We start from the raw sequence: 26,430 nt of genomic DNA, 5'->3' as shown, positions 1-26,430 counted from the left end.
AAAACTCCATCTTGGTCAAAAGCTAGTCACAGCCAAAATCCACCTGATTTCCAGCACTCTTAAGTCAGGTCAACCTCCCCAAGGAAAATCAGTTGAAGGCTCTACACTGGCGTCTCACACGCCACATCTACTTTGTCTCAGTGACTTAAATAATTGAACAGGCTTGGAGCTTAACGGATCTTCTGTTCTTAGCCACACCTTTTCCTCTTATGAGCCTCTGGCCATAACAACATGCTTCTCTTCTTAATCTTCTTATTAAGCATTCATTGATTAACAAATGAGATCAATAACATATTTTTGTGATTCAGTCATTGCAATACCTGAACTTCTCTAATTGCTTTAGTCTATGTTACCATGTATAGATGTGTGCATGTGTGTGTTTGTTTGAAAGAGGTGCCAAAGAAACCATTTATTAAGCATAAACACAGTAGTAACATTCAAGTTTGTGAAAATTCATGATCTTGAAATTGCACTCTGCTCGTGGATTTAACTTAATACCTGACATAATCCTGGTAATAGTGTTGAAAATATCATAGTATTCCTTCAGTTTTGGAGCTAACTACCCATAAATCAGTTCAAAAACTATATAAGAAAAATATCAGTATAATGAATAATCACAATCTTAAATACAGTTAAACTTCCTATTTTCTATTCAGCATTCTATTTCTAATAAACTTTAATAAAAGATTAATAGAAATGGAATACTGAATACTTTTATTAAAAGGTAATAAAAGTAAAAGACTGAAGACAATAAAGTGTAAGGCAAAGAAAGTTGCCTTTTAAAACTTGTCAAGTGAAGGGAACTTTCATGCTGATACTAAGCACAACTGAGCTTCAGTTGCAGGTTGGAAGTTAGAGACTGTTGAAAAGGAGGAAGAGCTGGTGGTGAACTGTGTGGTGTCGGGGAAGGTAAGAGAAGGGAGCAGGGTGTCATTGAGGTGAAAAAGGTGAACATGATGTGAAATGTATGTCTTTTCTAAATTCATTTCTCTGTAAGAAACAGAGCTGCAATTCATAATGCATTAGTTGCATAAAACATGGGAGCCTGTTATGGGAAAAGAAGGGAACATATTTGCAAATTGTTCAAGGACAGTGACTCCTTCTATCAGAATGGAGTCGCAGTTTTCAGGTTGTCCCCTAGTGCCACTTTAATTATTCTAATTCTCAACCATGCCTTCAGTTTTGTGTCAGAAATGTAAATGATTACCAACCTTCTCAGACTTAAGAATTCTATTTCTTCCCATATAATAAGTGGTAAATATATGCATGCATATTAAAATAATTAACATTAAAAAAGATGTATAGGAAACATAAAGTTTAACATTAAGAAAAGTTCACTAAAATGTGTGGTAGATTAGAAAACAATAACTATTCCCTACAGTTGCAGAGATTCAAGATTTATTAGTCCCATATTTCAAGCAGCTGACTTTGATTTTCATGTCTGACATATAAGATACGATTTCTGCTTTCAGGCATGTGTATCTTTGAAATTTTCTCATTTCTCAATTCAGTCAATTCCTTCGTGATCAAGTTTTCAATAAAAACTACCCTCAGTATCTTGGCGCAATTATTGATATGTGTTTTATTTCTATTTCAATTAAATAGATCCACTGAAAAGATGAATGTAAGCCCAATACAGAATTGCCCTTGTTTTTACAGTTACCGGGTAGCTAAAATGTGAACTTCTGTATCTCTTTTTCCAAAACCCTCCTTCTTTTCACTTTGTTATATGGAGTCACCAATAAAAATACATTGAATGCTAAGACATGGAATAGTATCAGAAGCAAAACAGCTTAAAGGTTTAAATTGATTATTCTCCTACTTTCAAGATCCTTAATATCCAGTGAGAATCTCAGATGTTAAGGATTACTAATCCTTTAGTAATAATTGATTAATCACTCACACACATATTATCATGGCTGCTCGATATTTGGAAAAGGGCAAGATGAGGATCAAAGGTGCAAGAGAGGTGGGGAGGCCTTCCGAGTACTAATAATCACCTCAGGATGTTATGCAGCATTCTTAAGGCTCAGCCATCTCCGACTATGTGAAAAACAAGCTAATTTGCTGCTAAGTCCTTATAATCTTTAAGAAAGACCACTGGGTATGCTCAGACATATGAGGTGTCCTGAACTGCATCTAAAAGCCCTGAACACTTTCCAAAATGAGGAGGCACTGAAGAAGCTGGAATGTGATAGTAAAACTCTGACAACCTTAAGAAGTTCCCTGATAAGCTAATATTTTTCCTATTCTCAAGAACTTCTGAATTAGCGTTTGATTACTTTTTTCTAAATTTCTCTATCAAAATTTTAAAGGGGAATCCTATTTAATTTAAACCTTTCAGAAGTCCCTTAGACCTGATCTGTCCCTACCAGATGGTCAGAAGAACATATGCCCAAAACATCATCCTAGTGTGGACTAGATGCAATGAAAGTTTATTTTTCTTGGGAAAAATACGTTAGCACCCAGTCCTATAACCAAGCATCTTACATAATTATCACATAACCGTGAGCAAGTTACTTAACATGTGGTTGTTGTGTCTTGTTCTGCAAAGCTGTCTCAAAAGTTTCAGACTACTTAGTTAGTGGATGCAAAGCTCTTTGAAAAACTGTAAACATAAGGAATTTTTAACAAAGAGAAGTGAGATGTCGTAATTATGGACTGTGGGTACATACGAATACTTACCAAACATTTTTTACAGGGCAAGAAGGTTATTTGGGGGGTGCGAAATGCATGGTGATACCTCTAGAAATAAGGATGGATAGTAGTTGGAAAGATAGGTGTTTTTAATCAGAAAATATAATTTCAAAATAATGACCTATGAATTGAAATTAGAATTTTTCGTAGCAGTGATAGGATGTGCTCTCCCTTGTTTTGAAATAAAAGTTTAACAAAAGCAGAGACTACTTTTGAATGATCATCCCTCTCTGTCTGTCACCAGCACATTTAGGTGCTTTTACAAGGGCAAAATCTTGACATAAACCATGCTAAGCAAGGGGAAGATATCCATCCTTCTTTCTTAGAGCCACAGGCTCCTTCAAGAGCAGTGTGAAAAAACAATTGAATGTTAGGAAAGGTCAAAAGCCAGGATGAAGAGACATTCTGATTAAAAGCTTTCCCTGAAGGCAGCAAGACCTTTCCCTGTTCTCTAATTCAAACATAAAGACATTTAGCTCATGCTAGTTTTCTGGTTAATTTTTCAAGAATATGGGTTGTTAGGGATCAGAATACTGTATAAGCTTCAAAAGATTTGAAAGGCTCTGGCTGGACCCAAATTCTTTAAATTGGGTCTCACTACTAATGTAGCTCTTGTTCGTTCTTTTAATTTCTGCTTTTCTTCTTTCTTCACATTTCTTTCTGATATCCTTCACAGTTTTAAAAGGCTCATTTTTTAAGCTATGTTATTTAAGACAAAGAATTTCTACAAAGTCTTGTAGGAGAACTGAGTTTTTTTACTTTCCAAAAGAAGCTAGTCATACAATATTTTTTAGAAATCAGTGGCATTGATATATGAACGTCAAAAATTTTAAAGGCTTAATTTTTATCCCAGTTACTTTGGTACAGAAAACCTCAGAAGATCAAGTTTTCTTTTTATATTTCTATTACTTCCTGGTTTCAGTCAGATCTGAAATACCACAAAACAGCTTGATTTGGATTTTTTTTTAATATGACACAAAAGTTTCCAAGTTTGAACACTGATGAAAACCCAGATTTCTCATTTATATAATACGGAAAGCAAAAGCGAAAAAAGTGAAAGACTAACATTTACAAGGATGGATTTACTTTCTACATGTATAGATCCATAAGGTTGCTGTCAGGCCCTGTCCCTAATAATATTTGCAGGACCCAGGGCTACAGTGGAGATCTGCATGCTACACGTGCAAATAGTATAAGGGAAAGCCAATGAAATGACAACTTGTCAGTTCTTCAAAATGTTAAACATACAGTTTCTGTCTGATCCAGCAATTCCACTCTTAATTATATACCCAAAAAAATTGAAAACAGGGACTCAAGCGGACACTTGTACAACAATGTTCATAGCAGCATATTCACCGTAGTTAAAACATGGAAGCAAGTCAAGTGCCCAGCAACTAATGAATGGATAAGCAATATGTGGTACACACACGCAATGAAATATTATCTATAAAATTATGTGAATGAAGTACTGATACACGCAACAACGTGGATGAAACTTGAAAACATTGCGCTACAGGAAAGAAGCTAATCACAAAGGGAAAACACTGCATGTGTCCACTATATTCAGGATCTAGAATAGGCAAATGCAGGGAAGCAGAAGGAAGAATAATGGTTATCAAGGCCTGAGGGTACAGGGGAGTGGGAAGTTAGCGTTTAATAGGAACAAATGTTTCGTTTACAATTATGAAAACATTCTGTATTAGTACTGATGGTTGTACAGCATCATGAATGAACTTAAAGCCACTGAATTTCACACTTAAAAATGATGAAAATGGTAAATTTTATGTAGGTTTTATATATATTTATATTTTCTGTATATTTGACCACCTAAAATTACTTTATATAAAAAAGGAAACAATCTGTTGAACAAGTAAGGTATATCCTATTCTCTTCTCTTGACACTTATACCTTTTGGTATAATTTGAATTTGGGCTTGGAGGATTTCACTGTCTTCCATCTGGAATATTGTGAAAGCCTCCTGCTCTATATTCCTTACCTACACACACACACACACACACACACACACACACACACACGCCTGTAGTGAATTCTCTGCTATTCCTGCCCAGCCTGCCACACCTTGGAGGGTCCCAGTGGTCATGTACATTAGCCCCAAGATCAACAACATCCTCATCCCCTTGCTGCAGAGAGGCCCATACTGGGGATGGTGTGGTGTGAACACAAGAACATGAATCCAAGCAAGAAATCTGCTCTTGCAAATAAGCTCTGTACTCTGCAAGGAAGAGCCCCTGAAAGCATTGTGCAGGAGACACAGGCTAATTGTGTGCACATTCCCTTAGCTTATGGCGTCCTTGGACTTCCTGCCCTATGCCGAGGGGTGCACTGTCCACAAGAGGGTAGGAGTGGGGACCCTCTACACTATGGGATCCAGCACAGCCTCCTCTCTCCTTGAGGTCTAAGGGCAGAACTGGGTCCTGTGATTGATTCACAGACTTTTCATGTAACCTCACCAGTCGCACTGAGTAGAGAGAACTTCACCAGTTCAAAGAAAACAATAAATGTCTCATCTAGACTTCATACAAAAAAAGGTCTCTGAGCTCACACACTTGTTTCAAGTTTTTCTATTTTAGGAAATGGCTGTGGTGTTAATCCATGTAGAATTAACACCAGCAGCCCTCTGCGGCACATAACCTTTTGACATCCAGATTGGTTTGTTTAAACACTCTTTGGTGTTGCTGCTCAGTCATTTCTCTCAAATGCTGACAAACTTGTGCACAGACAGACACTCCAGAAAATCTATTTTGGGGTCCCTAAAGTGGATTATTGGCTTTGTTGGACAGCTGCCATGTATTTTTACTTTACACACCCCTTTTCTCTCCTTAACTTTATCTTCCAATAAGTAACAGAAGCCCTAGCAGTCTGACTTTTTTTAAAGAAAAAAAGTGACGGTGATTTCAAATAAATAAAGAAGAATCACAGCTTTTTCTTCTCATGAAAACAAGAAGTAAAACTTGATTGATCATGTATTGATGTCTATGCCATGATTAACATCCGCTTGTACCTTTCCCATCTCTTTCCAGTTTTAAAAGTACATACCTATCACAGTTCTGCCATTTCTTTGGAAGATCTACTGGACCTACAAATAGAACTTGGCTGTATTGCTTTGGTTTCCTCTTTGAATTTTGCAAGTATATCTAGTTCTTCCTGTTGTAAACATATTTAGTTGCTTCCATATTTAGAAGATCAAGAGTACTATCCTTATGACCAGAAATTCAAACTACTCCCTTTTTCTTTGGTTCTCCTGATGAAACCAAATTGCCTCAACTTTTTAAAATTTGCCAGTGAGACGTTTACCTTTCATAATTAAGCTAGAAATGTGATGTCTGTGGTTTCTCATTGGCTTATTTATATATCCCTACAGAAATCATCAAATTAAACACTACATAAGTAGTCACTGCAGGCAAAAGCCATTACTGATGCTAAAATTAGTGGGTAACTGTATGATGAAAAACAGAATATTTCCATAGCCTAAAAATACCTTCCCAGAAGATACTTACAAGTTATAAATTTAAAAAAAAAAAAATCACTTAAAAGTAAAGACACCTGACAGACAACATAAAAAACAAAACAAACAAACAAACAAAACATCAAAAAAAAAAATGATCCACTGGGCATGGTAGCTCATGCCTATAATCCCAGCACTTTGGAAGGCCGAGGTGGGTGGATCACAAGGTTGAGAGATCCAGACCATCCTGGCCAACATGGTGAAATCTCGTCTCTACTAAAAATGCAACGATTAGCTGGGGGTGGTGGCACATGCTTGTAATCCCAGTTACTTGGGAGTCTGAGGCAGGAGAATCGCTTGAACCCAGGAGGCAGAGGTTAGAGTGAGCCAAGATCATGCCACTGAACTCTGGCCTGGGGACAGAGCGAGACTCCGTCTTAAAAAAAAAAGAAAACAATGATCCGTGTTTACATCTCATACATCACATGATATCATATAATGGGAAAAGCACAATATCATCACATCTGCAGCAGTTTTGAAAAATTGCATAACCTCAATTTAGTCATGTGAAAACATCAGACAAACCCAAACTGAGGGGCATTCTATACACAATAACAGGCCAAGTGTTCTCCATGAGTTTCAAGTTCACAAAAGAAAAGAGTGAGGGACTGGCACAGATTGCAGACAACAGTGGTGACATGACACATAAATGCATTGTGAATCGTGGAGCCAGAGGAAAGACATTAGTGGTAAAACTGAAAACGTTTTAATAAGGTCTGTAAATTAGTTAATATTATTAACTAAAACTAGCAGTAGTACAATCATTAATATCCTACATTGCCGTATTTAATATTATATACTATATTTTGTTATTACCATCATTGTATTATGGATAAGTAAATAATGATACTATTAGTTAATAATAATTAGTTATAGTGTAACTAATACCAATTGGTTCATAGTGAATGTTGGTTTTCTGATTTCAATAAATATACCATGATTATAAAAGACGTTATCCTTAAGTGAATCTGGATGAAAAGTATACAAAAACTTTCTACTATTTTTAGTTTTCCCAAAAGTCTAAATTTATTTGAAAATAAGAAATTAAAATAAAACAGGGCATATTCAGCAAACTTTTTTTTTGTGCTTTGATCTTATTCCATTTGCCTGGAATGAAGGATCAGTGCTGCAAGGGGAGCAGGCGGAAGGTACCAAGGACGAGGGTGATTACCCAGAAACAGAGGGGCCATGGCTCACAGAACTGCCCTGCTGCAGAAGCTCATGCTGCCTGCCTGCCAGTCTCCAGCCTCTTGTCACATGGGAAAACAAACAAAAACACGAAAAACAAAGTCTGTATATTTGGTCAATCCACCAAAAATAATAAGATCAATAATTCTGATATTTAAACTCTATCATTTTTTGGAAATTAACATTTTTCATTAACAAATTATTATTATTATTTATGAGATGGAGTCTTGATCTGTTGCCCAGACTGGAGTGTAGTGGCTCAATGTCAGCTCACTGCAACCTCCGCCTCCTGGGTTTCAAGCAATTCTCCTGTCTCACCCTCCCGAGTTGCTGGGATTACAGGCATGCGCCACCATGCTTGACTAATTTTTGTATTTTTAGTAGAGACGGGGTTTCACCATGTTGGCCAGGCTGGTCTGGAACTCCTGATGTCAGGTGATCCACCAGCCTCGGCCTCCCAAAGTGCTGGGATTAGGATTACAGGCGTGAACCACTGCACCTGATTTATTATATAATAATTAAATAATTATATATTTTATATATAATTTAATAATTCAATAATTATATATAATAATTACATTATTATTCTCAATGGTTACAACAAAATCTTTGAATGCTATATACTTTAACAGTCAAAGATTTGCATGCTTCTTTTTTGAGAGGAGGGTGCACAGTCCCAGTGTCTGCCTAACTTGGAAGTCATTAAACAAGATTTCCTCAACATGCATTGGTGATGTCCATGACAAAACATCACTGACATTACATTCGATCAACTTTACATGGATGCAGTAGCTTACATTTTACAAAATATGTCAGAAGCATCATCTTACTGAACAGCCCCAATAATCCTTTGAGGTAGATATTGTCATTTTCATTTGTGGAGAAGACTGATGTTCAGCGAGGCTTAACTACTCAAGCTCATATGGCCACTATGGTGGTATGAAAATACATCCATTTTTTTATATCATTCCTCACTTCATACAAGGGAGGCTAGTTTTCTTGCTCTGAAATATGACCACCCTTAGTGACTCACTTCCAATAAACTGAATGTGTATAAATGGTGACTTGTGACTTCTAAGACTAGGTCAAAAAGGCATTATGGCTTCCTTCTCACCTTCTCTTTCTTGTATCTCCCATTCTGGGGAAAGTCAGCTGCTAGAAAGTGAGGCCAGTCAAGCTGCCAGTGAGGAATGGATATCTTCTGCCAATACCACATAAATAAGATACCTCGGATGCTCATGCTGCAGCCTCTGTCATCCCTATAGGTGGCTGCTGCCCTGACTGGCATCATCACTGTAACCTCAAGAAAGATCCCAAGCCAGAACCGTCCAGTTTAGCCATTCCCAAATGCTTGACCCATCAAATCTGTAAGAGATAACATATACTTACTGTTTGAAGCCACTAAGTCTTGGGATAATTTGTTACACAGCAATAGTTAACTAACACAGCTACTGGTAACAAAGGCTGGATTGCAACCTGGATTCTTCAATACAAGATTCAGAGTAATTTTTACTATACCACAGATGCTTTCTTCTTGAAAAACTATAAACCAGTTCATTATATGCTGCAAACATGAAAAACCCACGTATAAAGATAGCTTTGTAATCAGCACTCTCGGTAATGGGAGGCATTTGCCATTTTGCAGATATTTCCTGTCACTGCTTCAGGGCTCACATCCCCAGCATGACATAACATTTAATGGTTAATAGGAAGAAGAGGCAGAGAAATTCTCACATGCAATGAAATCCATGCAGTATTCGTGGAATAAATCATGCAAGTGTTTTAGAACATACTTTATTTATATAGTGTATAAATAAAAAGATTTTATCCCTGCTAGGATTTGTACCTGCAATAGTCTGATCACTCTAGAATAGGTAATTAATTAGAGTAGCTATAGTTAGCCACTGTATTGCTATAGAATTGTTAAATTTTACATTGATCCTGTTTGTCTATATGTTTTCTTTGTGTATCCAAAAAAAGATGATTATGAACAGAGTAGCTATCAGGACAAAAGAATATATTTTGCAAACATGAATATTATCAAAGGTATAGGATTTTTTCTATATGAATAAAATAATTTAATATTTAATAATTATAGCTGTTTAATAATTATAGCTATCAATTAGTAGAGCTGTATTTAACAATTATAGCAATCAGTTATTAAACTTTATTATTTTGACATATCCACACAGGTGCGCATGTGCATACACACTTATTCATGTCCCCCCTGCAGACGTCTTGATGCCTCTTCTCTCTCAAGTCCAAAAATGGAAGCAAAGGCAGCAAATGTCTGGAACAGCTTTAACAAAACTTCAATAAGAGAACGGTGCATGGCTTGCAGGTTTTAAAGCTCTACCCCATGTGTTCTCATCTTGGAATAAGTCATTTTTACAGTCCCATACCATATCTGACAAAGGCCAGATTCTATGTGGAAATCATGTGCTTCCTAAAGCTTTGCATGAAAATGGGCCATTCTTTTCAACAGAATTTGACATTTCTGATCAAATGGAAGATAAATACCACAGGCAGAGCTAGTAGTAACCTGCCGCTGTCCTACTCTTGTAATGCTGGTTTTTTTCTTCCTTATTTGAGCTCAACTAAAGTGCTAATCACTTTGGTATGTGTATGTGCGTGCCTGAGTCTTAGTCAATGTGGCCAACAACTGACTCTTTTTCTCAAATTTTTCAATTCTCTACTGTGCTGTGTTTCTACTTTAGACGCAGGAATACATCAGAGGTTGCTAGGAAGTTTTTCCTGGTGTTCAAAGAACTGCAACTGGGTTTCATTAAAAAAAAAAGAGAAAGCAGGTGTAAAATTATTTAAATAAAAAGTAGCCTCCAAATTGTTGACATCTATTTTTTGTGGGGTACATACACAGGTACCTTTAAAACTATAAGAATTATAGCTTACATTTGCTAATTGTATTTGTCTGTGGATTCTACATTACATAAACAATTCAAACCTCAAGGATAAACATTTAAAAAACACATATGAATAGCAAAACAGAAGAACAGAAAATTTTTTTAAATTAGAATGTGTGGACTTTCAGTTTTATCTCCTATGTGTGAAAGCTTGGACTTCATTATTCCTGCTCTTACAAGGAAAAGCAGGACAAAGTGAAAAGCAATGAATTTTATTGGATGCATCAGAGAATAGAAGTTATAGGATAAAGCACCACCTCATCCAGCAGAGGCAGCTGAGATCTGCTTAGCTGGAATAATAAGTGAATACAGCAAGGTTACAGGATATCAGGGCAATATAAAAAGTCCATGGCTTTCTCATACACGAAAGACAAAGATTTGGAATTACAATGTAAAAAAAATCTTATAATTTACGATAGCATCCAATAAATGATATACTCGAATATAAATCTAACAAAATATGCACAGGATTTGTATGTTGAAAACTATAAAACATTGATGAAAAAAATCAAGGATCTCAACAAATGGAGCAATATTTCATGTTTCTTCATTAGAAGACATAACACTGTTGAGATGTCAATTTCTTTCAACCTAATCTGTAGATTCAATGTAACCACAAAAAGAAAATCGTGGCAAGCTATTTTTTAGATGGAAACAAACTGATTCTAAATTTCACACAAATGGCACAAGACCTGGAAAAACAAATACAGTAGTAAAGAAGAATAAGAAGAAAGTCAAAAGACTTGTCCTATTAGCATTCATGATTTACTACAAAGCTACAGTAATCAAGATAGCATGATATTAGCCAATCAATGGACACTTAGATCAATGGAACAGAATAGAGAAAACAGATATCATTGGTATTAGTTCACTTTCATGCTGCCGATAAAAACTGGGCAATCCACAAAGAAAAAGAGGTGCAATGGACTCACAGTTCCACGTGGCTGGGGAGGCCCACAATCCTGGTGGAAGGCAAAAGGCACGTCCCACATGGCAGCAGACAAAAGAGAAAATGGGAACCAAGTGAAAGAGGTGTCCCCTTATAAAACCATCAGATCTCATGAGACTTATTCACTACCACCAGAACAGTATAGGGGAAACCTCACCCATGATTCAATTATCTTCCATGGGGTCCCTCCCACAACACATGGGAATCACGGGAACTACAATTCAAGATGAGATTTGGGTTGGGACACAGCCACATCATATGATTATTGTACAGAAATACAGTCATTTAATCTTTGACAAAACAGCCAAAAAGGTTGAAAGAAAAAGAGAATAGTTTTTTCAACAAATGATTCTGGATTAATTGAACATCCATATACAAAAATAAATAAATAAATAAACTTAGAAAAAGACCCTATACCTTACACAAAATTAAATCAAAATGGATCACAAATGTACGTAAAATACAAACGATGACATTTCTAGACAAAAACATAATAGAAAATCTGCCTGACCTAGGATTTGGTGATGAGTTTTTAAATATAACACCAATAGCACAATCAATTAAACAAATAGATGTGTTGGACTTTATTAAAATTAAAAACTTATGTTTTATAAAATAAACTGTTAAAAGAATAAAAAGACAATCCACAGACTAAAAGGAGATATTTGCAAAACACATATCTAATAAATGACTTATATATAAAATATACAAAGACATTTTAAAACTCACCAAAAAGAAAACAACATAATGAAAATAATTGTTGACAATGAAATAGAGTAATGGGAACTTTCATCCACTGCTGATCAGAACTCAAAATGGCAACAATGCTTTAGAAGATAATTTGCCAGTTTCTTAACAAGGAAAAATGTAGCATTATCAAATAACCCAGCAATCAGGCTACCAGGTGTTTAACCAACTTATTTGAACATTTATATCCACACAAAAAGCAGCATGAATATTTATACATGTGGCAACTTTATTTATAATTGTTCCAAACTGGAAACAATCAAGATACCTTTCAATAGGTGAATGAATAAATAAACCATGGTATATCCATGTAATGAAATATTATTCAGTGATTTAAAAATGGGCTATCAACATACACAAAGACATGGATGCATCCTAAATGCATATTACTAAATTAAGGAAGTCAGTCTATAAAAGCTACATATCCGTGAGTCCATTTATATGATATTCTGTAAAGAGCAAAACTTTAGAGCCAGTAAGCAATCAGTAATTTCTAGGCGAGGGGAAGGTTGACTGGGTGAATCACAGGGCTGTTTTCAGGCTGTAAAATTATTCTGTATGATACTGTAATGGTGGATACATGACACTACGAGTTTGTCAAAACCTTGGAGAAATAGTTAATCCTGGAGCTACATAAGGTAATATACAAGATAAGCCTGGAGCATCTTGACATTTTAGCAAGTAAGAAAGTGCTAAACAGACCAAGTTTCAATAACGTCAAAAGCACATAGCAGCTACTTAAAGTGTCAGATGACCAAAGCTGGAACAATTTGAGCAAAAATAAAAAAGACTGGATTATAACCCAAAGTACAAGAGAAATGTCCATGAGTTCTTATTGATATAGCTGAAGTACAGTGTAGAAACAGGGAAAAAAATAACTTTACAGTGGAGAATCCTGACAAATACTACCTCAACCAGGTGATCAATGTTGACATCAATAGTTACTTGTAAGTCATGTCGATAGTATAAACCCTCGATATGCTGTGATGAGAATGTATTTTACCTCTATGACAGTCCATCCCCACAACCCCTAAGTCCAGTCTAATCATGGTAAAAAATCAGAAAAATTCCAAGAAAGGAACATTTTACAAAATATCTGACCAGCACTCCTCAAAACTGTGAATAAGAAGAATCTAAGAAACTGTTATAGCCAAGAAGAGCCCAAAGAGACAAGATTAGTGAAAGTTCGGTGGTATCCTGGATGGAACGGAATTCTGGAGCAGGCAAAAATATATAAGCAGGCAAAAAATACATATATATATTTATATTTTTACATTTATATATTATACATATTTATTTTATATACATTATATATAAATATATAATATATGTTACATATTTAATAATGAGAGCAAAACTTTAGAGCCAGTAAACAATTCAGTGATTTCTAGGGGAAGGGACAGGATATATAAAATATATATATAATATACGTATTTAAAAATATGTGTGTGTGTGTATATATAATATATATATAACACATATGGAGCACAGATTACTCTCTGTGTGATTTTCCTGTTAATTTAAAACTATTCTAAAAATAGTTTATTTTATAAAGTCAGAATAAACATAAAAATCCAGAAAGTGGTATAACAGTGAAACGGTACATTTATTAAGAAAAGGAACAAAATAATTAGATTTTTAGTATTTTTCTCATTATTCTGCTCATAGATAGTTATAAATATTCAGTGTATATAAAATATTGAGGCATATAAGGAGTATCTATATGGAGCAAATAATTTTTGTTTATTTGCAGCAACATACCGAGTCAAACATGATAATTCACTTTCGTAATACATGTTTTGGACTTTGTTGTCCAAGTGATTCAGATATTTCTAGAGTCTGCCCTTCATATTTTCCTGTTTCAAAAACTAACATAGTTATGTTCTGAATGGAGAATCATAGCTTCATACAACAGAGTGGTGAGATAGAAGAAGTGGGGGAGTGAAAAGTTCCAGTCCCTGTAACGCGGTAGTTACTAAATTGCTATGACCTAAATTTTTGCATGTAAAGTAGTATATGGCTATCCTTATATAACTGTATGTTTAATTGATAGAATGAAAGGATCTACTTCCCCAAGTGGTTTAATTCGTAAAGCAATTCCTTGGCAAGAATGTGGAGAGACATCATGAGTGTCCTAGGTATTCAATAATAGATTTGAAATGTTGTCCTTGCAACTAATGTTTTATATCAATAAAACTTGAAAGATAACTAGAGCCAACAAAAAGGCAATGACTGCAAAAATTACTGAACTTAGCTTCACTTTTATAGTGTTTTTTTCTAGAGGTGGCTGGGTTCAAGAATAAGGTTAGTGTATTCTTACTTTAGCTTATTACCTCTTTTTATTTTAACAAATAAGAATAGGATTTATTCTTGGCAGCCTTCAGAAAAGGAAATATTTTCCTCTCTCTTTTCTAATTGCTGTTTCAGGATTCAAAAAATAAATAAAGACTTGCTTACACGGTTCAAACATGAGAAGCATTTCTTCTTCTTGAAAATGCCTACTTTACATCAGCTCTGAATTGGTACTTGTCCTCAAATGAGTTTCTTCATCATTCTGAAGGTCTGATCTTGTATCAAAAGAAAATAATGCTCATTTCACAAAACCTTTCAAGATGGTGATTTCCAAGGGTGTATTAGTAAACAATTATGGCAAAGTTAGCTTCTTACACGTGGAAGAGATGAGGATCTACTCCTCTCTCCCTAATTAACTGCTATGGTCAACACCCTCAAATACCTACACCTAGGATATATGATGGACCACACTTTTTTCACTTCCCCTACTGCCTTGTCTGCTTCTACTATTGAGATTGTGGAGGTAAAAACCTTCATTTCTCCTCCTTTTTTACTGTTAGAAATGATTGCTTCTGGGCAGTGATATGTACATCAAAGTCTCCCAATGTCACTCCTCTCTTCCTTGACTTTCCTGCCTGAAGGTGCTAAAACCACTGCAGAAAGTTACAAAGGGTCTGGATTCTTGGTGTTATTCTCCTGAAATGCTTACCCCTGAATGTTTTTGCACAAGATAAATTATTTGTGTTTAAGGCACTACAGTAACATTTTCTGTAACGAGTAGTTGAACCTAGTCCTAAATGCTGTAATAAATATGGAGACAGCAAAAGCAGCTGATGTCTTTTAAATGGCTAACACTTTATAGGTCCACGTGAATAATATCCAAGATACCGCAGGAAACTGTCATTGATAATATTGAAGTGCTTGAACAGTATTGAAAGAATTCTTTGAATGCATTAATTCAGTAATTCTGAAAGAAACCCTGTGTGAAAGGTAATATTCTCATTCCCTTTTTTTTTCTTGAGCAGACTGAATTTAAAAAAAATGTTTCAGTGATCTGTAAATATATAACTGTGCTAACACAGCTGGTGAGTAAAAGACCTTAATTTATAACCCCATCTGATTCAGAGGCTAAACCACTACAACTTTCCTACTTCTGGCCTTCTTGTGATATGACATATTAACTCTCTTTATTATTTAATACTTTTTTTATGGGAGTCTAATCACATTATAACATATATACATCAAATTTGGAACTAATAAATTGTCTAGTATAGTAGAAGATAGAATCAGACTTAGAAATATGTTACATGACAGCAAGTCATACATTCACTCAATAAATACATTTTATTTAAATTAAATTAAATTGAAATTATTTAATATATGCCAACTACATAATATTCAGTAGGAATATAATAAGTAGAATTAGACATGGCCCTGCCCTCTTGAAATTAACTGTGCAATGGTAGAGAAAAAACTGAATCACAAAATTCAATGTAAGATTACAATTTTTTTTTTTTTCGAGACTGAGTCTCGCTCTGTCGCCCAGGCTGGAGTGCAGTGATGTGATCTCAGCTCAGCTCACTGCAACCTCTGCCTCCCAGATTCAAGCAATTCTTCTGTCTCAGCCACCTGAGTGGCTAGGATTACAGGCATGAGCCACCGTGCCTGGCTAATTTTTATATTTTTAGTAAAGACGGGGTTTCACCACATTGGCCAGGCTGGTCTGGAACTCCTGACCTCGTGATCCACCCACCTTGGTCTCCCAAAGTGCTGGGATTACAGGCGTGAGCCACCACACCCGGCCAAGATTACAATGTTTTTTAAGTGCTATCAGGAGAGGGGTATAACTTGGTCTTGCCTGAACAGTCAAGGAAAAGGCCCTGACAAAATAAAAATGAGATAAACTTGGATAATCATAGGTTTGAACCAGGCAACAAAGTAGGAGATTTAAGAGAAAAATATTGAAAGTAAAAATAAATAAATAAATAAATAAATAATACACTTCTAAGATACAGTGATGAGAAGCTGAGAAAGCTATGAAGAAATAAGGAAGCTTGAACCAGGACATGAGGGGAATCCTGGTTCATGATAACACTGAAGAGAGGAAGGTAGGGTAAGTAGCATTGTAAGAGAGCCTTGTACTCCAGATAGAGGGCTTGGGTCTCTATCCCGAGAGCAGCAGGGTATCATAGATTTTTGGTCTTTATCCTAAGAGAGATGAAGTGTTATAAGGTTTGGGTCTTTATTATAAGAGGAGGGAGGATCGTAGGCAAATCATTACGGATTTCTAATAGTAGAATACAGTATCGTATCTATCACTCTGGCTGATATACGGACAAAATTGGAGGGATAAGAAGATGCTTGAGGTAGTGAAAACAATGAGAAAAACATATGGCTAATGGTTTAGTCTAGGTGATATGGTCCAGATGAAACGGTGATGGTGGTGTCATGGTATGGATGAACGTGGTTAAGTTAGAAGCAGATACAGGTAAGAGATATTTAGAAAGTAAAATCAAAAGAGTTTGGTAATAAACATGTAATGACAGGTGAAAGTGTAGTGAGATAAAGTATCATGTATTAGTCTTAGATTTCTGGCATAAATAATTCAACAGAAAGTGGGATCATTGCCAGAAGTAGTGAACACCCCAAGAGAAGGAAAGAAGTTTGGAAAGAAAATCATGAATTCCTTTTTGGACACAGTGAATTGAGAGGCTTTTAAGACATCCAGATGAAATGTCAAATAGCAATTTTTGATAGGGTTGGTGTCAGTGGGGAGTTCTCGGTTGAAAAAAAAAAACAAATTTCCGAGAACTGATTTCAACATCTTACTGGTTCTCTCATTAAACTGATGAGTTAAATAACATTTGACATATGTTTATTTGATATTTCCATGAGAATTGTGATTTTCCTGTGTGAATGTTATGTGTTAATCGGTTCAGAGGTAGATTATCTGCCAAAATGTCCAGTTCATCAACTTAGAGCCAGGTAAACTGTGGGGCTGAAGAAACAGACCTCCTGAATTGCTTAAGCCCATGAACAATTTTCCTGCCTCCCAGAGAGGGTATCAAATGGCAATAGATATTTAACCTTGTTCACTCTGTTTCTTTGTTTCCTACTAATTTTATATTTTGTTTTGTTGCTGAGTAAGACATAGCTGATGGCTTATTTTCCATTGGAGGAAGCAATTAGGAATTCGGCTTTATGATCTGCCAAATTGATGATCTTTGTAGGTCTACTGTCTGTTGAATAAAAGGTGATGTAATCTGGCTTATTATTCTTATTGTCTATTTTGTTTTACTTGTGAGCTCAAATCAATTAAGAATTTCATGCACATTGGGAAACTGAACTTCTCTTTGAGATCTCAGCCATCGAATTTTTGCATCTTTGTGTGTATTCTCGACTTGTGGCTGAAGTGGTAGATATCAGGCTGTGAGCTCTCTTAACACGTTTGTGGCTCTGTAACTATGAAAGGTCTTGACCTCAGTTAGTGGATATAAATGTTTCTATCTCTTTAAATTAAAGAGGCACTATTCTAATTGGCTTTTAAAGATAAATATACATATAAATCCAATTTTTCCAAATTCAAAAAAAGAAAAATAAACTAATACTTTAAATACACTAGATTAAAAATATCATCTTTAATAGTGTACTGTATACTTAAAATTTGCTAAGAGGATAGATATTAAGAATTTTCACCACAAACACACAAAGATAACCATGGTATGTAATAGATACATACACTAAGTTGTTTGTGGTAGTCGCGTCACATTGTACATGTATGTCACAACATCAAGTTGCACATTAAATATTTGGTTTGTGTAAAAGTAATTGCTGTTTTGCATCAACCCAATATATGCATTTTTTACATGTTAATTATAAACCAATAAAGTTGGAAAACATTAAAAATGTTCTTATAAAACTTTCAGTTCAGAAGCATTTTTAAATTCCAAGTCTATCTAATTCCATTATTAGGCAAATTATATAAATAATTTCATTTATTAAAAAGTCTATACGTTTTTTCTGATATAGCCACACTAAATATAATTTGACCCATAATTCACTTTATTTTGGTTGCTTTTCTCATGATGATATGAGTTAAACTGCAATTTCTGAATTTATAGTGGTCTATCGATCATAAAAACTATTTCTGCACAATGCTTAAAATATGAAAAATTGCATTAAATTAAATTATTATTATGATAAACTTTTTCTATCAATAGTAAATATGTGTTGTAGTGTGACAGCTTTAACTTAGTTTCTAACTTCTTTAGGTTACTTAAGACCTTAATTAATGTTAAATACCCTTAAAATTGGAAAATTCTTAGAAAACAAAGTAATTTCTAATGAATGTATAACAGTTGAGTCCTTGACCACTAACTATAAATTTACATACTTGTGCTTGTTATTTTTATATGCTGTCCAGAAGGCTATCTCTTGGGATACATCTATATCAATGAGTATATTTATTTTTGCCATGGCAAGCAGATGTAAAGGACGGATGACACAGTCACCAGGTGTGTTTCCTGTGACCTTTGGTAATACAGTAAATATCGTACAACATCAGTTCTTAATTATTCCCCCATTAACCCAGTTTTTTTCTATGAAATAAGCTTAATCAAATGGGTGATTGCGACTCTACTAAGGATAATAGAGTCAGGGAAACACAAGTGTGTATATTTTTGTCTTTTAAGGGAAAGAATTAGTTTTGTCTTTTAGGAAAGTGACAGATCTTTCCGGAATATGAGAGAGCATAGTGAAAAACAAAACTTAGAAGTCGAATTTTGCCTTTGTTAATAACACATTAATCTAAAACAAAACTAAAATATTTTATATTTTGGCAAATTTCACTCTGTTTTTGATGTGCTTGTTCCCTTGGTTTAATGACGCGTGACTTGCCTACAATGTGAAAAGTCATTTTTTAATCTTTTGTGTAATCAAAATTCTGATAATAGGTGATAGAGATTCTTTATCCCACTTGAATAATTTTTCTGTGTTTAATGTATCTTTGATTACTAAAAATAAAACATTTTCTAGCTTTGGAAAGAGCTAAGAATATTTAAAATTGTGGAAACTTCTAAGTTTACTTTAAAATATTTTGATGTCATTTTGATGAATTAACCAACCATTGTTTTTTAGGTATTCATGATCTTATCCTAAACAAATGCCCAAATCTCCACCAACAATTATTTAGATTTTGGCTTTCTAAGATTGTATCCTAAATTAAGAAAAATGAATAAAATGTCTACATCTCTTTTGAGGTTTCATAAAAATTTTTTCTTTCACCTTATGAAAAGAGCGATGCTACAAATAATTATGTTTTGTGATGTGCACTGTATTTCTTAAATTACCTCAACACTATGGTGAGGGCTGCATAGCAGGCGTTATTAAATTGGGAAAGATCCTCAGCTATTGCTAGATAAAATTTAAATAGAAAAATATAATTGTATTAGTCTCTTTGGCTGCCATAATAAAATAACGCTGTCTGGATGGCTTGAACAACATAAACCTATTTTCTCACAGTTCTAGGGGCTGGAAATCCAAGACCATGGTGCTGGCAAGGTAGGTTTCTGGCAAGGTCTCTCTCCTTGATGTGCAGATGGCCACCTTCTCACTATGTCCTCATATTGCCTTTTCTTGTGAGCATGCTCCTTGTGTCTCTCCCTCTTCTTGTAAGGACACCAGACATATTGGGGTTCTTATGATCACAGTACCCTGCCCTTACGATCTCATTCAAACTTCATTACCTTCACAAAGCCCTTATCTCCAAATAGAGTCCTATTCGTGGTTAGGAATTTGATGTATGAACTTCGAGGACACAATTTCATTTATTAATATAAATTATTAATATAAATATTTTAGAAATTATATAATTCATGGGAAGGTCCAGAAGATTTGCCAGTACTCTGGCTGTAGATGATAATTCTCAGCACAGGAGAAACATTGCCAAACTCTTATGGAATTGTTGCCTACTACACCCCGATAGAGAATTCCCCTATTCCGCATTCTGATATCATTGGTTATTATAATAAATTGGCCACAGCCATTCAGTCTTTGTCATCTACAGGTAGTTTCTCTTTACTCCGATGTCGGATACCGATGTAAGATTCACACCACAGTTTGTCTTCAGTAAAAGAGGGCTCTTAGAGCCTTGTGGAAATGTTTGTACCAGCAACTTTAACTTTTTATACTTCCAGAATGGTCTCTTATGTACAAGCTTCTGAGGTGATGTTACTTAACCAACTCTCAGAGGCTAACCATCTACTGAGTCAGGCTTTCCAGGATATTTATTTATTTATTTATCTATTTATTTTGAGATGGAGTCTCATTCTGTTGCCCAGGCTGGAGTGCAGTGGTGTGATCTTGGCTCACTGCAACTTCCGCCTCCCGGGTTCAAGCAATTCTCCTGTCTCAGCCTCCCTAGTAGCTGGGACTACAGGCACCTGCCACCATGCCTGGCTAATTTTTGTATTTTTAGTAGAGATGGGGTTTCACCATATTGGTCAGGCTGGTCTTGAACTCCTGACCTCAGGTGATCTGCCCGCCTTGGCCTCCTGAAGTGCTGGGATTACAGGTGTGAGCCACTGAACCTGGCCAAGACCTTCCTCTTAAAAGCAGGATTCCTGAGAACAGGAATTAACTATATAGGTGAGAGGAAAATGCAAGTATTGTAGAATACCATCAATGTTGTTTTTAGTTTTAAAAGACATATATCAAAGTGCTTTCTTAAGATTTGAGGCAAATCTTACCCTCAATTTCATACACTCTGTTCTTGATGAAATGAAACATTTAAGAAATGCATCTGATTCTCACTGACTCCCCAGAAGTCATAAGCTTTTCTAAATTTCCTAATGTTTTATGAAACTGCTGTATAGATAGTTGAATAAGTGCACTAAGAATCTGTCTTCCTTTTTATTAGGATATAATTGGGCAATTTGATTCTACGCTCAAGAACTTACTTGGTATCATATTTGAAAATAATTCTCATTTAATCAAGTCTGACAATCCCACTATTAAAAAACAAGTTTGACATTATGTGTGGAGTAAAAGCCTCAAAGCCGCTCCAGGAAAAGCACCCAAGTACCTGGCTCAGAAGGTCTCAGGATCAAAGGCAGTAACAAAGGTCTCTTCTTGGTACAGGATGAGCCTCAGCCAATTTAAAGGATTCACCTGAATGTAGGAAATGCAGGTGAAATCTATTGGATAAAGTTTCTTGTGGTCAGTTTCCTGGTCTTAGAATATGTTATGGTTTGGCTCTGTGTCCCCACCCAAATCTCATCTCGAATTGTAATCCCCATGTGTCAGGAAAGGGGCCTGGTGGGAGGTGATTGAATCATGGAGACAGACTTCTCCCTTGTTATTCTTGTAATAGTGAGTGAGTTCTGAAGAGATCTGGTGGTTTGAAAATGTGTGGCACTTCCCCCTTTGTTCGCTCACTCTGTCTCCTGCTCTGCCATGGTAAGATGTGCTTGCTTCCCCTTCGCTTCCCAGCATGATTGTAAGTTTCCTGAGACCCCCAAGTCATGCTTCCTGTTAAGCCTGCAGAACTGTGAGTCAATTAAACCTCTATTCTTCATAAATTACCCAGTCTCAGGTAGTTCTTTATAGCAGTGTGAAAACGAACTAATACAGAATAGCAAATAATAATAAGGATTTTTAGAAGACCAATCTAAGATTCCTCGTGAAAACTCCTAGTCATAAGTCTTTTCGCTGGCCTTAGTGGTTGCTTAATAATTCATTGATTTGGAACCACAGAATAAACTCAAAGATGCCCATATGGTTAATTTAAATTCTTCTGCACCTATGTAAATATCAGGTCAAACCTTACGGGCATCCTTGGCCTGTTTGAGATTAAGAATTTTCTTTCAATATTATTTTTATTACTAGTGGAGAAACTGTCAAGAAATGGTCGAAAGAAATGACTAGGTGTCCTTTCAGTGAAATTCTGGAAATTATTTTAGCAGGATCTCTGGGTGATTATCTGATTTGGTAGGAATGTACATTTTAGGTTAATTCTTATGTTATTTTACAATTCTGTAGAGTTAGAGCTTAAATTGTAAAAAGGAAAAAAAAAGACAGTAATACCAATGTTTCCTTCCATAGGCATGCAAATAATTACTGTTATTTGAAAGTAAATGGAGGCACAATAAAAAAAAGTTTATTTATTTGAGCAAGCAATTCATGAATTGGGCACCTCCAAAGTAGAACTGGTTCAGCAGCTTTACTGCGGAAAGAGGAGGCTTTCACAGAACAACACAGAAGTAAATCGGAGAAAGCATTTGGTTGGTTTCAATTATACAGTTGCCTTATTTGATCTATCCCATTGGAAAGTCCCCAGTTATAGGATTATAAATGAGTACACTACTTCTGACTGATTAAGCTTAAATTCTGTTTTGAATACAGGCATTTACAAGAAATAGCTCAAGCTGAGTTTCACTTATGTTTGCAAATCAAACAAGGTTGAAGTCACTTATGAGGCCTGACTAGTGTTGTCTGCTCAGGGGTTCTTCAGGCCTGGTATCCTCTTTTTAGCACATTTCATAGCAATATAAATGCATCCTGTGCCCTGGAGAACGCATATATCTGTCTATCAAATTCTCATTTAAACCAGTTGCAACATTTTACTTCTCTCATTAATATACCGCCAAGGAGACAAAGCAGAAGAGTCAGAAGCATGGAAGGAAAACAAGCAGGTTGTGGTATTAAAGTCTCCACCGTGAGAGGTGCTTCAAGAACGGTAAAGGGTTCACTGCTTAAGACTTCTCGTGCTCATGAAAGGGAAAGTAGGATGAGGAGAGAAAATCACCAAGAGAACTGTTCAGGGAAGTGACGGGGCAGCGGAGAGTGGTGTCATTTGAGGAGAGACCAAAGAAAATGCTGGTAACCAGTATGGACAGCAGTGGTGTAATAAAAATTGTACTTCATCTTTTTCTCCTGTTCTTGGCACAGAACTACCAAAACCCTTGGGACTGGCAGAAATGGGAGTGTCTTCTGTTATTCATAACAAGCCCCTTTCTACTACACCTGTGTTTACGCCACTGAGATAACCTAGGGTGGGGCCCTCTGCACGGCTTCAGGATAGGGCTGGTCACCCCAAAGACCAAATGGTGATTTGGGGTTGGAAACCTTCAGCTATATCCACCAACCTCCAGGGAAGGGAGGGTGTTAGAGATTGGGTTATAAAAACTCACGAGCAAAGAGATTCAAGGAGCTTCCAAGCTGGCAAACACATGGATGTGCCGGGAGGGTGGTGCGCCCAGAGAGGGTGTGGACGCTTCCAGTCATTCCCCCACCCCATACCCAGCCCGTCCTGTGCACCACTTCCATTTGACTGGTCCTGAACTGTCCTTTATAATAAACCAAAAAATCAGTAAGTGTAGTGTTCTCCTGAGTTCTAAGTTGTTCTAAAAAGTTGTCACATTTGGAGGGGTGGGAATGGTGGGAACCCTGTGTTTGTAGTGGGCCTGGCAGGACACCAGGAAGGCTGGCACTCTTTGTGGCTGGCGTGTGATATGGGGGCAATCTTGTGGCATTGGACCCTGATCCCGTGGGGTTTTCTCTAACTCTGGTTAGTTAGAATCGAATTGAACTGCTGTCCATACAGATGGTGTCAGAGTATTGGTTGGTGTTCAGAAAAAAAAAATAATAATACAAGAGCTTTTTGAGAAGTCTGGTTTTCATGAAGAGACAATGATACGGAAGGAGTGGATTCAGGATACACGTATAAACCAATGACATCTTGTGTTCTCTATCCTTTTTAAAAGACTTTTATGGGTATTCTTTACTAGATCCTCACAAGAGTCCTGTAAGGCAGCGGGAGATGACATTCCTATTCCCATATTATAGCAAAGAGCTGTCCCAGGAGGCCAACTGGGACAGTGGTTCAAGTCCACATAACTATTTGGCAGTCGATCTGGAACAGTAACCCTAATCTCCAGTTGATGTGAATGTTCTCTTTTGGCTCTAAAAATGTAAGACCTGAAAGCTCTCAATTTAAATTCAAAAATCAATTTAAAATATAGAATCAGAGAGATCCACCTCAGCAGCTAGGACTGTATTTGAAAGAGAAATAATGGAATCTCCTTTTTATGACACTGAGATCATCACCAAGTCCATATAAAATGACTCATTAGCTCCAGCGTGCACTGGTCTGAGCAGACCTCCCAGGAGGAATCTCTGCCCAGGGCCTCTGCAAAGGGACATGGACAAAGTTGTCTCAAAGAGAGGAGAGGGTTGGAAGGGCAGGCCACCTGGACACACTGTCCTGGGGGAAGGACCACAGAACAAAAGAAAGCTCAGGGGGATTCTAGTAATTGTTTTTAAAAATGAAAAGTACTAGAAAAAGAATACATTTGGTTTCTGTTGTTCTGGTGGACAAAACATTGATCAATTGATTCAAATCAATATAAAAAATATTTTCTGACAACCACAAATGTGCATTAGAGAAATGGACTGCCTAAGAGTTATTGAGGTCTTCATCCTGAGGATGCCTGTGAAGGTGACTTTGGTTGATAAAGTGCGAGAAATAGCACAGTAGCTACTTCTACATCTCTCGGGAATTGATATTAAAATCATTCCTAACTTTGGCAGCTCTGATTTTAAGAAAAGTTATTTGGGACTTTAAGCATTGAAAACCAAGAAGTTTGGTGAATCATTCAACTTTGAATTCAGTAAATCAAATCCAGAAATATACCTCGGGAAGGTAAGGCACAGTTACACCAATTTCCATTTCTTAATGAACAACAAAGGTATTTGCTGCAGTGAGTTCGATAAAGTTTATGCTACAATACAAGGGGGAACAGATTATGACACTTACTTTTCATTCTGCTTTCCTAAAAGAAGTTCTGTGGTGCTTCAGTTCGCACAGGTTTGGCTTTGGTTGTGAATGTGGGCTGCAGTTGCAGTGGGGAATGCAGGAGAGACAGAGGCAGCGGCCCAAGGCCTGTTTGTCTTCAATAAACTTACTAAAATAGAAAAATATAACAATCCTTTGGGATAGTGGCAAAATAACGCTTTATTCAAACATAGTAAATGCAATACATTGTAAAGTACTTTTAATTTTTTAAAATCATACTTAAAATTTGGAGATAAGCTAATGATTGATTAAAATGTGAGTGAAGTTAAATTAAAAGAAAAACTCGCAGGTCCGGAGAAACAGCGGTGTTGTCCTCCACCAGGGATTGCAGATTGAACGCCCCCAAAACCAGGCAGGGCCCGTATCAGCAAATTGGGAAGGTTGTACCCACTAAATTGCTTTACAGACTCATCATTACCAACATGTTTTTAAATATTTCCATGTAGCTTCATGTATATTATTTGATTAAAAACAATCAGAATTTTCTTTTTAGTTCATCAAACTTTGTATCCTATCTATTTCTTATATATTGGTGATAGCTCTTACTAAATTTATTTCATAATAATGCTCGAAATTGTACACTTTTGACACACTAGCTTAGGATATCAAGTTTTTGCAATGAAGTATACTCTCACCTTTGGTCTATTTTTCATTTTTCTAAATTTTGAAAGACAAAGGTACGATAATATTTCACATTTCCCTTAACTATAAGAAAAACAATAGCACAAATCAAAGAAAATCGGAAATGTTATACGGTCAGTCTCAGCGTGTAGGAGTAGAGGCGAGGAAGTAGAGAGCGCCGAATACCCGCCATCTTCAGAAACAGCCTCGCCGCGGCTTTTTTTTTTTTTTTTTTTTTTGAGACGGAGTCTCGCTCTTTCGCGTAAACCCGACCGCAGTGGCGCAATCTCGGCTCACTGCAAGCTCCGCCTCCCGGGTTCACGCCATTCTCCAGCCTCAGCCTCCGGAGTAGCGGGAACTACAGGCGCCCGCTATCGCGCCCAGCTAATTTTTTGTATTTTTAGTAGAGACGGGGTTTTACCGTGTTAGCCAGGATGGTCTCGATCTCCTGACCTTGTGATCCGCCCACCTCGGCCTCCCAAAGTGCTGGGATTACAGGCGTGAGCCACTGCGCCCGGCCTTGCCGCAGCTTTTTTAAGGCATCAGGATGGGAATACCTGAACTCATTTTGAAAAGAGAACCTAGAAGTGCAAACTTGTATGTAAAATCATCTACTTTTTTTTTTTTTTTTTTTTTT

At 36.3% G+C, this 26,430-nt stretch overlaps 1 long non-coding RNA gene across 2 annotated transcripts in view; it reads right to left on the bottom strand.

Annotated features, from left to right (window-relative positions):
* Positions 1-25,968, bottom strand: part of LOC134732534 (uncharacterized) — a 163,723-nt gene extending 137,755 nt beyond the window's left edge. For both annotated transcript variants that reach the window (XR_010115847.1, XR_010115846.1), the window contains exons 1-2: positions 25,808-25,968; positions 25,134-25,281 (exon numbers count right to left, since the gene is read on the bottom strand). This is a non-coding gene — a long non-coding RNA (uncharacterized lncRNA). The remainder of the gene's footprint in view (positions 1-25,133; positions 25,282-25,807) is intronic.
* Positions 25,969-26,430: the final 462 nt, after the last annotated feature.

The sequence above is a fragment of the Symphalangus syndactylus genome, chromosome 15, assembly GCF_028878055.3.
Source record: "Symphalangus syndactylus isolate Jambi chromosome 15, NHGRI_mSymSyn1-v2.1_pri, whole genome shotgun sequence".
Taxonomy (NCBI): Eukaryota; Metazoa; Chordata; class Mammalia; order Primates; family Hylobatidae; genus Symphalangus; species Symphalangus syndactylus.
The sequence above is the reverse complement of the archived record's forward strand: the minus strand, read 5'-3'. Positions and strand labels throughout refer to the sequence as shown.